General features: G+C 49.0%; 1 protein-coding gene across 2 annotated transcripts in view; it reads left to right on the top strand.

The window, feature by feature from the left end:
- The window catches only part of FAR2 (fatty acyl-CoA reductase 2), a 108,837-nt gene that overhangs the window by 25,264 nt on the left and 66,645 nt on the right, over window positions 1–16,928 (top strand). Inside the window, exon 1 of one of the 2 annotated variants that reach the window (XM_081191035.1) lies at window positions 15,505–15,566. The exons of the other annotated variant lie outside the window; for it this stretch is intronic. The gene's annotated coding sequence lies outside the window, so the exon portion shown is untranslated. Of the gene's footprint in view, window positions 1–15,504; window positions 15,567–16,928 lie in introns of those variants that run through there. 2 annotated transcript variants of the gene reach the window in all.

Raw genomic sequence — 16,928 nt, forward strand, 5'->3', positions numbered from 1 at the left:
GGCTGAGACAAGGGAGGGCCAGCGTCAGGCAGTATCATGCCCGCTTTTTCGCCTTGGTCAGTGCCCTGGAATGGGACAGAGATTCGGCTCCTGTAAGAGACCTCTTTTGGGAGGGGCTGCACAACTCGATTAAAGATGAGATCGCGAGGGGGGAGAGACCCCGAACCACCCAGGAGGTCGTTCAGAGGGCACTGGCAGTGGGGGTGAGGCTGGAAGGACGTCCGTGGAGCAGGGACGAAGGGCGTGGAGGGCGCGAACCAGCCGGGGGCCCCTCCTTCCTTCCCAGAGAAGCAGCGCGGGCGCAATCCACGCCTCCGCCAGGAGGAGGAGCCGAACCTATGGAGGTTGGAGGTGCAAGGGCTCAGTCAGCAACCAGAGCCCTAGCACCGGCAGCAGTGAAAGCGAAGCCTCCTAGAGGGAACAGGAAGTGTTACGTCTGTGAGGAACCAGGGCATATGGCAAAAGAGTGTCCCCAGAGGCCCCACAAGCTCACTGCAGCCTCAGCAATGGTGACTGCAGCAACGCAGCAAGGAGGACCACAGCAGGGAAACGACGCAGTCTGGCTGGAGGAAGAGGCACTGGGGCCCAGCCAGACGTGTTAGTGACGCAGTCCCCAGAGATTTTACAGCCCGTGAACCCCCTCCCGCCCAAACCAGTAGTGAGGCTCACAGCATCTCTCCAGCTGCCCAATGGAATCACCATAGACGTGCCAATCACCATTGACTCAGGCAGCAATGCGGACTTTATAGGGCAGGACTTTGTCGACAGGCACGCTGTGCAGTTGCTGCCAGCCACACTGCCCCTGCAGGTTGTCACGGTGGATGGCAGGGAGCTGCTCGGGGGGCAAGTGGTGAAGCAGACGCCACCAATGGTGATGCGACTTGGGAATCACAGAGAAATCATCAGCTTCAACGTCACTCAACTATCTGACACGCCCGTTGTATTGGGCATGAGTTGGCTGGACAAGCACAGCCCAACGATGGCTTGGTACCAGAGGCAGCTGACCTTCGGCTCTTCCTTTTGTGCTGAACACTGCATCGTGCCCAGGCAGGAAGGAGAGGAAGAGGAATCACAGCTGCTGCTAGGCACGCTGCAAGCGATTCCCCACAAGTACGCTGAGTTTTTGGAAGTTTTCTGCGAGAAGGAGGCAGACAGGCTACCCCCTCACAGACCATATGACTGCAAAATTGACCTGCTGCCGGGGGCGGCGCTGCCTAAAGGGAAACTGTATTCCATGTCAGAGGACGAACTGCAAGAACTCAAGGAGTTCATTGATCATAATTTGCAGCGCGGCTTCATCCGGGAGTCCAAGGCAGTGGGGGGCAGTCCCGTATTCTTTGTTAAGAAGCGGGACACGCCCCAAAAGAGACTCGTAGTGGATTACAGGATTTTGAACAGTGTGACTAGGCCATCGGACTTCCCCATGCCCCGAATTGACGACCTCCTCGCGAAGGTACGGAAGGGCAGAGTGTTCACCAAGTTGGACCTGCGGGGGGCGTACAACCTCATTCGCATGCGGGAGGGTGATGAGTGGAAGACAGCCATGTTCACGCCCCTGGGGACCTACGAATATAGAGTTATGCCTTTTGGATTGCAAAATGGCTCCCACGTTTTTCAAGCATTTATGCATCACGTGTTGGCGGGACTGCTCTACAAGACGTGCGTCTGTTTCTTAGATGACATCCTGATCTTTTCGGAGTCGCAGCAGGAGCATGACAAGCACGTCAAGGAAGTGCTGAGCAGGCTAAAGCAACATAGGCTCTACGCCAAGCTGGAGAAGTGCCAATTTGACGTGACGGAGGTGGATTTTCTGGGCTACAAGCTGTCTGACAAGGGGCTCGCCATGGACAGCGCCAAGGTTCGAGCGGTGTTGGATTGGAAGAGCCCGCGCAACCGGAAGGAGGTCCAACGGTTTGTCGGCTTTGCGAACTTCTATCGCAAGTTTATCAAGGGCTTCGCGATGCAGACGGCGGCCATCACAGACACGCTTAGCTCCAAGAAAAAGAAGTTCATTTGGACAGAGCAGGCGGAGCAGTCCTTTCAGGCACTCAAGCGTCTCTTCGCGTCGGAAGAGCAGCTGCTTCATGTCAACCCCAGCAAGCCGATGAGGGTGGAGACAGACGCTTCGGACAGAGCCGTGGGGGCGGTCCTGCTGCAGAAAGACCCGCAGGGGGTGTGGCGACCGGGAGCGTTTTACTCCAGGAAGCTCAGCAAGTCCGAGCAGAACTACACCATATGGGACAGGGAGTTGCTGGCCATTCATGCAGCGTTCAAGGCGTGGAGGCACTTTCTGATCGGCGCCAAGCACACGGTGCAGGTTTGCACGGACCACAAGAATCTAGAGCACTGGCGCACGGCACAGTTCCTGAACCAGAGGCAGATACGTTGGGCTGAGTTCTTTGCGAACTTCGACTTCCGAATAGAGTATGTCCCGGGGGACACCAACATCATGGCAGACGCTCTCTCCCGTAAGCCACAGTATCTGGAGGACGCAACACCAGCGGCCGCCATGCACATCTTCGCACCGACAGTGTGGGCGTGCGCCGCGGCGACCGTGGACCTAGAGGCGGTGCGGCGAGCGTTGCAGGGGGACTCCTTCGCACAAGCAAAGATGGCAGAGGTGCAAAGGGGCAAGGCAGCGGCCGACGGTTTCCAGCTAAGAGATGGATTGCTCATCCGTAAAGGGGCCATCTACGTGCCGGGAGACGAACTTCGAGCCAAGGTGCTGCAGCAGCTGCACGACGCGCCCACGGCCGGGCACTTTGGCAAGGAGAAGACGGTGGAATTAGTAGCCAGGGATTTCTGGTGGCCTGGAATGAGAGGGGAGGTCGCAGACTACGTGGCGAGGTGTGACACCTGCCAGAGGGCCAAACCAGTGCACAAACCGCCGGCCGGACTGTTGGAACCGCTGCAAACTCCGGTCGAACCTTGGGAAAGGGTGGCCCTGGACTTTGTCACGGATCTGCCCAGCTCAAGGGGCAAGACGGCAGTGCTGGTGGTGGTGGACCTGTTTTCCAAGATGGCGCATTTCATCCCGTGTGCTAAGGTGGCCACGGCGGAGCAAACCGCCAAACTGTTCATAGACCACGTGTTCAAGGTTCACGGTCTGCCACGGTCTATTCTGTCCGACCGCGGGCGGCAGTTCATCTCGAACTTCTGGCAGAAGCTGATGGGCTTCCTGAACGTCAAGATCAACCTGGCGTCGGCGAGACACCCGCAGACCAACGGGCAAGCGGAGCGGGTCAATGCCATCATGCAGCAGTACCTGAGATGTTATGCAAATCAACAGCCTGCGACGTGGGTGGATTACCTGCCGCTTGCAGAGTTCGCCTACAACAACACGAAGCACGTATCCACGGGGGTCACGCCGTTCTTCGCCAACAACGGGAGGCACCCCAGAACCTTCCCGGGACTGGAAAGAATGGGGGAGGGGGAGCCGCAGACAGCAGATGCGTTCGCGTCGGAGCTGCAGGAAGTCCACGATCAGCTGAGGCGCCACCTGGAGCTGGCCAAGCACGCATACAAGGTACAAGCAGACAAGCACAGAAGGGTTGGAGAAGAGCTCCACGTGGGAGACTGGGTTTGGTTAGCGGCCCACGCAGTGCCGGCCAGGTCGTTGGCCAAGAAGAAACTAGGGCATAAACAACTGGGGCCCTACCAAGTCGAAGAGCAGGTCAACCCGGTAGCTTTCAGACTGGCACTTCCGGAGGGTTCCAGAATGCATCCGGTATTCCACAGATCGGTGCTCACTCCATACAAGGCACCGCACAGGTTCCAGGAACCCGGAACGGCGCCGAGTCCGGCCAGAGACAGAACAGGGCACGCGGGAGCGGCACAGAAGGAGCGCATCAACGAAGTCACGGAGATTTTGGACTCCAGATGGGGGGAAGAGGGGGTAGAATACTTTCTCGCCAAGGAGGGCACCCCGGCCAGTGCGAACAGCTGGGTGCCGGGCTACGCCTTAGACGAACCTCTGCTCAAAGACGAGTTTCATGCCCTCTTCCCACATAGACCTATGCCAGCAGACTTTTTCGACGACTGGCTTTTCACGCCCACGCTTTCGGCCAGCACGTTCCGGGGGTTCGACTCGGACGAGGAGCCGACACGAGACGTCCGTTCCCCGGAGGGGTCACCCTCGGGATCCGCCTCAGAACCCTCGTATTGGTGGGACGATAGGCCAGAGGAGCAGTTCCGCAGAAAGTGGCTGGAATGCTCAGGACGAGCAACGCCGCCAGGAGGAAGTGAGGGAGAGACGGACATGGACATTTTCGGGGACGACCCTGGTTTCGAGCACGGCGGCACAGAGATGGAAGCGGAGGTGACCGTCGTCGACGAGAGCAGGGAGGAAGAACCGGAAGACTTCAGATGGAGGCCCGCCACGGGAAGCGACCGATATCCGACGTTCGTCCCTTTGCAACAGCAGCCCCCAGCTCCAGCACCGGAAGGAGGGGAGGGGGGAATGGGGGGCTTCGGGGGGGGGATGGATGTCAGGGGTTTAGGAGCAGAGGCACGGGCAAGGGAGGAAACAGAGAGCGAAGGGGAGGAGGCAGAAGAAAAGATGAGTGATGACGACGACCCGAGATCCCCTAGTCTTTCCAGTGAATCAGAGGATTCACAGAAAGGAGCACCAGTGGCCAGGGCAAGGGGGGCACCCCAGGAAGATAGAGCCAGAAGGGACTCAGGGGGGAGCAGCTGGAAATCGGGACCAGCGTCACCGCCAGGAAGCAGGGAAGAGGAAGGGAGCCAGGGGGGAAGCGCTGGCAGCTCACCACAGGAGGGAGGGCATGAGTCAGGAGTGGCCACACCTCCATCGGGGAGCGAAGAAACGGTTAAGAGGAAGGTGGAAGGTTGGGCGCGCGCGCCAAGTTCAAATGCAGAGGAAGGCGGCGCAGTAAGCAGCCCCGAAAGGGAACCAGGTCCTAAAGCCCGGCGCAAGGAGGCAGGAGGGTCCGGGTCAGCGTCAGAAGAATCCCGGAAGGAGGAGGCCCCGGGGGGTAGAGGGACCCAGAGGAGGACAGTCAGGCGGAAAAGGTGGAGCAAGGCTAGGATATTAAGTTGGTGCTCACGGGGCGGAGACTCAGACGGAGCTTCGCCGATCTAGCTACTAGACGTAGAGTTTGCGCGCAGCAGCGTGAGAATGGAAACTGTAATTCAATAAAGACTTTTACTTAATGATCGCTGGCTAGCGTGATCCTCTGTGAGCTAGGATCTTCAAGCAGCTCTGACAGTAATGTTTTTATATTTTATTTTGGAAATGTATATCTGAAAATTTAATAAGAATAAGATCATGAAAAAAGAGAGGCAGATAGAGGTAGACAGCTAAGTGGAATAATAATAATTAAAAACCATGCCTGGTTGAACACAGAACCCATATAGTGCATGGGTACCATACTAAACAAGTTCAGATTGGAGATCCTGCACTGAAAATGCCACAAAAACAGTTGGAGGTACTGTACTGGAACAGCAAAACTATAGAAACGCTGTTGGGTGCGTCATTGAAGAAGCACAGGTTTCAAATTAAAATAAAATTTACACACAAGGGAAAGGAAGCCGCATGCAATAGCTGTTGCACTCACACTGAGAGGTGGTGGGTGGGTGATCCCAGCTTGTCGATATCCTCCTTGAATTGTGCCACCCAGGATTGGACACATCCTGTTTCTGTTCTCATCCTGAAGCAAAGTTCTTAACCTGAGGTACTATTTCTGGGTTAGCGGAGTCTGTAACCTGAAGCGTATGTAACCCGAAGCGTATGTAACCTGAGGTACCACTGTGCATCAGTGGCTTAATGTTTGAAAGGGCTGCAGAACTGTCGGGGGAAGCAGGCGGTGTGCGCCCACCCCCCTGCAATTTTAGGGGGAAGCAGCCAGCACCCATCCCTGCCCCCTCAGGGGAAGCAGCCAGCACCCGCCCAACCTGCAACCATCCCTGGGTAGGGATCACTGCCAGTTGTTATATTGGATCATAGATCACAACCTACTTCAATCTGGACATGCCTACATTGGCTAGTCCTTTCATTTTGGTGTCATCTGCACATTGTATGAGCAGTACCTTCAAGTCGTTTAGAAAGGCATTGCACAACTATGGGCCCAGGGCAGAATCCTTCAGCACTGCTCTTGTCACTTTTTCCCAGGATGATGATGAATGTTAGTGAGTGCTTTTTGGGTTCAGTCAACCAGCTACAAATCTACCTTACAGTTACCTCATTCAGCCCATGTTTTACCACCTTCTTGGCAAGAATATCATGGGGGTCTTTGTCAAAAGCCTTACTGAAATCAAGATACCCTATGTCCACAGCATTCCTCCCCCACTTCAACCTGTGACGTGCCCTCAGTGTCCCACTAGCAATCCCTGGGCTCCTCATCATCCAGCCAGGACCTGATATGAGGTCTCAAGGCTAAGATGGCACAACCCATAAGAATCAACAATAGGATTAGTATAATTTCAGAACTTAAGTGTTCGTGGCATTTTGTTTTGTCTGATTGGAATCTGCTGCCCATAAATATCATTGTGTGACTTCAAATTTCATTGTTTAGATAAAGTTAATTGTGTGCTGCTCTTTGACCCATGGTTTTACCCAGAGCTGAGGGTGATGAAACAATCGCTGAGATGGCTAGAGCACTGGGGGAGGGGGGACTCATTCTGAATCTGACTGGACACAGGTTAGAGCTCAATGTTGAGCCTACCAAGTGGCGGTAGCGACAGTGAAGAAGACCTTCTTTACCTCTTCTATTGCATCTGCAGAAAATAGCAGCAGGAGACTCTTTCAGTTTGCAATTTAATGGAACCACCTTTGCCATTGGAACCTGGTAAAGAACCCAAGATCCCAAGTTTATTTTTGCAGATAAAGTCGCTCAGATTCAGAAAGAGGTAGACTCCACCGTGGGAGCAGAGCCGGGGCAGAAGAGTGATGTCTGGTCAAGTTGCATGGGATCTGTTGCCTCTGAGGATGTGGACAGGCTGCTTGGATGAGTGAAACCAACCACCTGTCTTTTTGATCCTTGCCCATCCTGGCTCATAAAAGTAAGCTGGGAAGGGCTGGGTGATGGGCTCCGCAAGGTGGTGAATGCTTCCCTCTGTGAGGGAACCTTCCCAAACCCACTGAAAGAGGCGGTTATTAAACTGCTTCTTAAAAAAACATCTTTGGATCCAGCCAATGTAGCCAACTATCGGCCAGTCTCAAATCTTCCATTCTTGGGCAAGGTGATTGAGCAGGTGGTTGCGGAACAACTCTAGGCATGCCTGGCGGATGCAGATCATTTTAATCCCTTCCAATAAGGATTCAGCCCTAAACGGCCTCGGCCCAGTATACCTGAAGGAGCGTCTCCACCCCCATCATTCAACCCGCACACTGAGGTCCAGCTCCGAGGGCCTTTGGCGGTTTCCTCGCTGCGAGATGTGAGGTTACAGGGAAGCAGGCAGAGGGCCTTCTCAGTAGTGGTGCCCACCCTTTGGAACGCCCTTCCATCAGATGTCAAGGAAATAAACAACTATCTGACTTTTAGAAGATATCTGCATGCAGCCCTGTTTAGGGAAGTTTTTAATGTCTGTTGTTTTATTGTATTTTTAATATTTTGTTGGAAGCCGCCCAGAGTGGCTGGGGAAACCCAGCCAGATGGGCAGGGTATAAATAATAAATTATTGTTATTATATGGCCCAAAAAGGGTCCCCTAAAAGCACTTAAAATTTTAATATAATAATGAAAGAGGGAGGAACTTATAGCTTCAATTTCAGCAAACCAGGCACAATTTGATGGACTTCTATCACTTTCCTGATTAGTCATCTCTTGAAAACCAAAAAGCTCTAGATGCTTTCACTTTTCCTTGTAAGGTGTGGTGCTATTTTATGTGACAATGAAGTACACACATTGAACTTGGCATGGCCCCAGAAGGCACCACACTTCTTAGGGGTAATCCCTAACAAGGATGAGTTAAGGATGAATGTTGAGTAAGGATGAATGGGGATTTTGGGGGCAGGGCCTCTGCTACTCACCCTGTCTCACCACTTGCAGCAAATGGAACAGCTGCCAGGAGGATGAAGACTTGCTCAGCAAGCAACATTCCTGCAGCAGGAATGTTATTGCCTCTCCCAGTGTTGCTGCATTCTCTCTCCCTCCTCCCAAACTGGCTGGGCACAACCAACAACAGGAACAACAGGAGGATTGACTTTAGGAGCACTGGGTCAAGAGCATCTAGCCTGGTGCCTCCCCTGGTTTACAATTTTGTCTGGGTGGGGAGAGCCTGGATTGCAACAGCTGTGTGGCTGCATTTTCCCAACTGCTGTCAATCAGAGAGCAATCAGAGAACAGCCGTATCAGAGCATTGACAAGGTAGATGGTAGATGGCCTCTCTTCATGGTCTCTTGTGTGCTGAGCTACACATTACACACAAGGGTGCAATGGTAGTCTGTTACAAGTGTGATCCTGGACTCAGCTGTGTGCAGCCAATACTCATGTATGTCCATATACCCACTGCTAAAGATTAAGGATCTTTTGCTGAAGTTACTGTGTGTGCTTGTTATGGATGTGTGTTAACCCTTTACCTAATGCCTAGAAAAAGCTCTCACAGAAAGGAATAAAGAAAGCTTTGTTTATTATATGAAATAGAAATAACGGAATATATATAAATGCTACTTCAGACAGCAAAGTTACAATCTAAGCAGGTAACAAATGCTACAATACATACACACCTTGATTAAAGAATAAAAGAGTCCCTTAAACCATTTAAAAAGGCGTACAGAAATATGGGCATGACAATTTTGCCGTAAACCCAGACTAGAAGTGGGGAGGGGGGAGTATACGTGTCCTTAAAGCATACCAGAAGTGTGCTGAGTCTTGGGGATTGCTGGATAAGTGCCATCCAGTTGGAGCTAGAAGAGCTAGCTAACTACTGGAAAATCTGGAGTTTTAATAATATTCAATGCTAATGCCTACTAGTAGGGAAGGGAGGGGATTTGAGATTAGCAAATCCAGAGTTCCTGCCCATTTCTCACCTTGAGAAAAGGACTGAAAACTGGCTATCCTGTTTGCCTAACAAATGGATGAAAGACTTGTGATAGGGAGAAGATTAGCTGAACCTGGCCATTTCTTTGTCTGCTGTCTTCAGTGATTACCTTACCCTTGGGGGGATAGATCCCATTGGAGCTGAGCACCCTGTACATTGTATCTAACTTTGCATATGTTAGTATTTCCCCTTCATGGATCACTGCCTTGTCGTGGCGAAGGGGCTTGAATAACTCAGAGAAGCTATGAACTATGCCGAGCAGGGCACCCAAGATAGACAGGTCATAGTGGAGAGTTTTGACCAAACATGATCCACCTGGAGGAGGAACCGGCAAGCCACTCCAGTATCCCTGCCAAGAAAACTCCACGGACAAAGACAACAGGCATATAAAAGTTATGACGCTGGAAGATGAGCCCCTCAGGTCGAAAGGCGTCCAACCTGCTACTGAGGAAGAGCGGAGGACAAGTACAAGTAGATTCAGAGCTGATGAAGCAGCTGGGCCATCATATCTACTACTGTGGCCAGGAAACCCGTAAAAAAAATGGAGTGGCCCTCATAGTCAACAAAAGAGTGGTGAAAGCTGTACTGGGATGCAATCTCAAAAATGATAGAATGATCTCGGTACGAATCCAAGGCAGACCTTTTAACATCACAGTAATCCAAGTTTATGCACCAACCACTGGTGCTGAAGAAACTGAAATTGACCACTTCTATGAAGACTTACAACACCTTCTAGAAATGACACCAAAGAAGGATGTTCTTCTCATTATAGGGGATTGGAATGCTAAAGTAGGGAGTCAAGAGATAAAAGGAACAACTAGCAAGTTTGGCCTTGGAGATCAAAACGAAGCAGGGCAAAAGCTAATATAATTCTAATAGAATTCTGTCAAGAGAACAAGCTGATCATCACAAACACTCTTTTTCAACAACACAAAAGACGACTCTACATATGGACATCACCAGATGGGCAGCATCGAAATCAGATTGATTATATAGCGTCCAGAAGATCAAAAGAGACTACGAGGCTCTCGGCAGGAAATTGAAGCAACTAAATGCACAAATTGTCATCTCATCTGTCCTCCCAGTTGAACGACGTGGCCCAGGGAGAGAGGGAAAAATAGTGGAAGTGAACAGCTGGCTTCGCAAATGGTGTAAACAGGAACGGTTTGGATTCTTAGATCACGGACTGCAGTTTCTTGAAGATGGACTTCTGGCAAGTGATGGGCTGCACCTCACAACGGTTGGGAGGAATGTTTTTGCCAAAAATCTCAGAAGCCTCATCAGGAGGGCTTTAAACTGACTAATGTGGGGGAGGGAGACAGTGCTCCTGAAGGTAGGAGTCTATCAATTGATGAAGATGATCATCCAAATGTCATAGACCAAATGGAGCAAACAGCACGCAGACCTAGTGGTGGGAGGAAAAAATCCTTAAATAAGAGACGTGGGGGAATGATTAATGGACTTCAATGTCTGTACACTAATGCGCAAAGCATGGGAAATAAACAAGATGAGCTTGAGCTCTTGGTACAGCAAACTAAATATGACATAATAGGCATCACTGAAACCTGGTGGGATAAGTCCCACGATTGGAATGTAAAAATGGGGGGGATACAATCTATTTCAGAGAAACAGACCAGACAAGAAAGGAGGAGGAGTGGCGTTATATGTCAGGGATGTGTATACCTGTGAAGAGATCCAAGATTTAGAACCTCAAAGCCAAAGTGAGAGCATTTGGGTCAAAATTAAGGGAGAGAAGAATAACAGAGACCTCATTGTGGGAGTTTACTATAGATCCCCAAGCCAAACGGAGGACATAGATGATGCCTTTCTGGAACAGATGGCCAAGCATGCAAAAGGAAGGGAGATAGTAGTAATGGGGGACTTCAATTACCCGGATATTTGTTGGATGTCAAACTCAGCCAAGAGCATAAGGTCAAACAGATTCCTCACTGGCCTTGCAGACAACTTCATTGTCCAGAAAGTGGGAGAAGCAACAAGAGGAACAGCCATTTTAGATCTGGTCCTAACCAATGTTGATGACCTGGTTAGTGGGGTAGAAGTGGAAGGGTCATTAGGCACGAGTGATCATGCTCTTCTGAAGTTTACTATACAGCGGAAAGGAGCAGCCAAGCATACTAGGACTCAATTTCTTGACTTTAAGAAAGCCGACTTCACAAAACTTAGGGAAGTGCTGGGTGAGATCCCATGGACAGTAATACTAAAAGGAAAGGGAGTTCATGATGTCTGGGAGTTTGTTAAGAGGGAGATAGTAAAAGCACAACGTCAGGCAATACCAATGAGACGGAAACATGGAAGGTGCCTAAAGAAGCCAGGGTGGCTATCTAAAGAACTTTTAACTGAGTTAAGATTAAAAAAGGATGTGTACAAAAAATGGAAAATGGGTGAAACCACCAAAGAGGAATTCAAACAAATAGCCAGCACGTGTAGACACAAAGTCAGAAAAGCTAAAGCACAGAATGAACTCAGGCTTGCTAGAGAGGTTAAAAGCAACAAAAAAGGCTTTTATGGGTATGTTCGTAGCAAAAGGAAGAACAAAGAAACAGTGGGGTCACTCAGAGGAGAAGATGGTGAAATGCAAACAGGGGACACAGAAAGGGCTGAACTCCTCAATGCCTTCTTTGCCTCAGTCTTCTCCGATAAAGAAAACAATGCCCGACCTGAAGAATTTGGAGCAAATGATTCAGCAAAGGAAACACAGCCCAGAATAACTAAGGAGATAGTACAAGAATACTTGGCTAGTTTAGATGTATTCAAGTCTCCAGGGCCAGATGAACTGCATCCAAGAGTATTAAAAGAACTGGCAGATGTGATCTCAGAACCACTGGCAGTCATCTTTGAGAATTCCTGGAGAACAGGCGAAGTCCCGGCAGACTGGAGGAGGGCAAATGTTGTCCCTATTTTCAAAAAGGGGAAAAGAGAGGACCCAAATAATTACCGCCCAGTCAGTCTGACATCAATACCAGGGAAGATTCTGGAGCAGATCATTAAGAAAACAGTCTGTGAGCACCTAGAAAGGAATGCTGTGATCACCAATAGTCAGCATGGATTTCTGAAAAATAAGTCATGTCAGACTAACCTGATCTCGTTTTTTGACAGAATTACAAGCCTGGTAGATGAAGGGAACTCAGTGGATATAGCCTACCTTGATTTCAGTAAGGCATTTGACAAGGTGCCCCATGATATTCTTGTAAAGAAGCTGGTAAAATGCGGTCTTGACTATGCTACCACTCAGTGGATTTGTAACTGGCTGACTGACCAAACCCAAAGGGTGCTCATCAATGGTTCCTCTTCATCCTGGAGAAGAGTGACTAGTGGGGTGCCACAGGGTTCTGTCTTGGGCCCGGTCTTATTCAACATCTTTATCAACGACTTGGATGATGGACTCAAGGGCATCCTGATCAAATTTGCAGATGACACCAAACTGGGAGGGGTGGCTAACACCCCAGAGGACAGGATCACACTTCAAAACGACCTTGACAGATTAGAAAACTGGGCCAAAACAAACAAGATGAATTTTAACAGGGAGAAATGTAAAGTATTGCACTTGGGCAAAAAAAATGAGAGGCACAAATACAAGATGGGGGACACCTGGCTTGAGAGCAGTACATGTGAAAAGGATCTAGGAGTCTTGGTTGACCACAAACTTGACATGAGCCAACAGTGTGACGCGACAGCTAAAAAGGCCAATGCAATTCTGGGCTGCATCAATAGGAGTATAGCATCTAGATCAAGGGAAGTAATAGTGCCACTGTATTCTGCTCTGGTCCGACCTCACCTGGAGTACTGAGTCCAGTTCTGGGCACCACAATTCAAGAAGGACACTGACAAACTGGAACGTGTCCAGAAGAGGGCAACCAAAATGGTCAAAGGCCTGGAAACGATGCCTTATGAGGAACGGTTAAGGGAGCTGGGCATGTTTAGCCTGGAGAAGAGGAGGTTAAGGGGTGATATGATAGCCATGTTCAAATATATAAAAGGATGTCACATAGAGGAGGGAGAAAGGTTGTTTTCTGCTGCTCCAGAGAAGCGGACACGGAGCAATGGATCCAAACTACAAGAAAGAAGATTCCACCTAAACATTAGGAAGAACTTCGTGACAGTAAGAGCTGTTTGACAGTGGAATTTGCTGCCAAGGAGTGTGGTGGAGTCTCCTACTTTGGAGGTCTTTAAGCAGAGGCTTGACAACCATATGTCAGGAGTGCTCTGATGGTGTTTCCTGCTTGGCAGGGGGTTGGACTCGATGGCCCCTGTGGTCTCTTCCAACTCTATGATTCTATGATTCTTTGGAGCGTAGCTACACGTTCCTCCAGTTGCTGGACTTTGTCTTTTAAGAGGGCAATCAACATGCAATTGCTGCAGGTAAAGCTGCCTGCAACCTTTGGCAAGATGGCAAACATTGCGCAGGAACCGCAAGCGACTGCAGCTGTTCCCTCCCCCTCCATCTTGAGAAAGTGTCGTTGGGGGTGGCTACAGCGGTCCTCCATCAGAAAAAGCGTGAAGACAGGAGAAATAACTCCCCCCACAAAAAAACCTAGGTCTCCCCCAACAAACGTTTGAGACTAGCTCCCCTAAATCTAAAAGATGGATCAAACTGCCCTGCAAACTCTGATAAGCTCCTCCCACAGCTAATCCCCTGCCTCAACAGAAACCCTGCCCCCTCTGACCTTTGCACAGGGAGAACAGCTAATCAGCCACAAAGAAACACACACACACACACACACACACACACACACACACGAAAACCCTTTTGCTCCTTCTTCAAGTAGGATTACCTCTCTCAGGAAAGAAACATGGGAAATATGTCCCTGTGAATTTTCCTCAACTTTTGGGCAGCTTTCCATGCCGTTGACCATGGTATCCTTCTGGGGCAGCTGCCCTAGTTGAGGGTAGGTGCACTGGCGGAGGAAGTCAGGTATGGGTGTGCAGTGCTCACCAGGTGTCAGCCATGAGGGCAGGTGACATCGCCACCCCACGTCCCCCTCGCTGTGCAGGCGGTGAGCCACTAGGGACGATGCTGCCACGGGTGGCTAGTGGCTCCCTCCCGCGCAGCAGGCGGCTAGGGAAGCTCGCCACACAGGTGGCAAGCAGCGCCCCCCCCCCACTCACTGCGTGGGCGGCAGGCAGCTAGGGGCGTTCTCTGTGTGGCTATTCCCACTCCCACAGCCTGCTGGTAGATGCCACTGTCTTGCAGTGGTTCCAGTCCTACTTGGATGGTAGTTTCCAGAAGATGTTTAAAGAGTTGAAGGAAGAATGGTCCAAACACAGTTTCAAAACTGGTCTGAGCAATGTGCACAAAGCAGAGTGTGCATTCCAGCAGAGAATGTGCCATTTTGGCCCAAATATAAGCCACAGCTGCAAATAAGCCTCACTTTTAAAATTCAGGGGGGGGGGGATTAAAAAGACAATAACCAAATATAAGCCACTCACTTAAAATTGGGTTACAGGGTGAAAGTTATCAAGGCAAATCGCTATTCAATTGCTAAAGTTCTGGAGGCACTCACACCCGTAAATGGCAAATGAACAGTCCCAAGCTCACAAATTGGCAATAAAACATTTTTTGTTCCATTTCACCGTATTTCTGTTTCAGCAGTAATATCATAAAATCCCATTTTTGCAAGGTCATTAATTTAAGCCACACTTTAACTTTTCACGGTCGGAATTTGGAAAAAAAATAGTGAGGCCAATATGGTACAAAGGTTGCTCGAGCTGTTCTCATATCACAGCCTCTGCATCACACACAAATTATTCTCTATCAGGGCAAAATACAGAGTGTCCAAGTGACATCCAATGTCAGGTCACTGACACCAGCTGGACTTGATTGTTAGCAGAGGCAGGACTGGGTCTGAGACTCTTCTTTCTTGCCTCACCTACACAACTGGCATCACTGCACATTCAGTTCTCTGCACTCCAAGAGATTTGTGATGCAGTAAGCTCCCATAGCTTATTGCTTCTGGACACACCTTAGTGAGAAACATGTTTGTCTAGATTTCTAAAACTTAACACTGTTATTAACCAGGGAGTTCAGCACATGCTTAAACGCATTGCTGGTTTTTAATCTGATTTTAATCTGTTGTTTTATTCTGTTGCTAATTATATACTATTTTAGATTTTAGGCTTGCACATTGCTATAGTTTTATGTTTTACTGCCTCCTTTGTGGTGTAAACTAACCAGAAAACTATTGTTGTTGGCTGGTATTTGAATAGAAACAAAATAATTCTTTCTGATCAAAAGCAGTGAAACTTCAAAGTTTCTCATTAATTTCTGATTATGTATTTTATGAGAGGGAAGCTTTATGGGAGAAAGTAAGTGATGCATCTTGGACATACTTTATCCCATTTATGTTAAACTTTCCAGAGCACGTATTCAAATCCAAACACAGTTCCAAGGGGGTAAGTATCATTGTACCTCCATCCTTTAGGAGACAACTCCTGTTTCCTGTTCTCTAACCAGTTATTAACTGTCCGCTAAGTCTGTGCTCTCCCTTAAAACAAAGCATTCCAGTTTGCATTCTGCAGTATACTTGGAATCCTGTATTGCTGTCATCTGTAAGTACTGACTTTGTGATTATTCTCGGAGTAACTTTTCCAAAAAGCATAGTTAAGATGACCAGAATATGTATAGAAAGGAGGATTTCAGTCTCCAACCCTAGGTTTATTGTAAGAAGTAGTTCAGATGTTTTTGCCTGAGAACGGAACCTTGGGTTGTGTATAGAAATATGTATAGAATATGTATAGAAAGGAGGATTTCAATCTCCAGCCCTAGGTTTACTGCAAGAAGTATCATAGGATCATAGAATCATAGAGTTGGAAGAGACCACAAGGGCCATCGAGTCCAACCCCCTGCCAAGTAGTTCAGATGTTTTTGCCTGAGAACAGAATCTTGGGTTGCACATGAATCTCTGGTGTCACCCTAATAGAACTTGATCTGAAGGTGAATTTCTAGATTCCTTACACTATTATGAACATCTCAGTGCTCAATCCCTTCCCTCAGTGCAACCCAGTAGAAGCTACAACTAGTAAAAGAACAAATATGGATAAGCAGTAGTTAATTTACAGTGAAAATTTAGATCTTACAGGACAGGAACAAAAACTGAGAAATGAAGAAATCTGGTCATGGATTGGCTGCAGATACATCAGATTAATGAAATGTTTAAGATTGACAGGAAAAATGGCTTTGCAGAACAAAAGTCTCAGATACCTATCAGATTCCAAAATAAAAGTATTGTCCTTTAAATAATTAAGGAATATTGGGAAATTATATATAAAGAATTAGAAAAGATACTTTAAAAAGCTTTTCCCAAAACACCTGATATTTTCCTCTTGGGGGTGGTAACAATGGAGGTTCCCCCCCCCCAAGAGGTTATCACTATATGCCACTGCTGCAGCTAGAACCTTATTGGCACAAAGGGGGAAAACTGTCAGGCAGCAGAGGAACCAACCCTCACAACCGGTTGCCAGGAACGGATAAAACAAGGAAAAGTCCTTACCATCTGCTTTTTATTCAATATATTCAGAGAGAGGCTTGGAATGCAGCCTCTTAGAATAATGGCGTTCTTCCAATTGACTCTTTACCCCCTTTTTCACTCGCATCCTCATTCGTCATCCACATCACCTCCTCTGTGGGTACTGACAAGTGCCCTCTGTCCTTGAGACTCCCCTGTGTGAGTGCCTAAGGGCCTGATCCTGCCACTCACCACCTGGCCCAGGGCGGGGCCTGACAGGCCTCATAAGGACTGCTGTTGCTGCCCAGGAGGACTCCCCTGCATGAGTGCCTAAGGGCCCCACTCCTGTCACTCACCACCTAGCCCAGGGTGGGGCCTGACAGGCCTCATAAGGATAGTTGCTGCTACTGCTGCTGCTGTCCAAGAGGACTCGGAGGGGTGCAGAGTTCTTTTTAAAATGTTTTAA

The sequence above is a fragment of the Podarcis bocagei genome (genome assembly GCF_964188305.1).
Source record: "Podarcis bocagei genome assembly, chromosome: 4".
Taxonomy (NCBI): domain Eukaryota; kingdom Metazoa; phylum Chordata; class Lepidosauria; order Squamata; family Lacertidae; genus Podarcis; species Podarcis bocagei.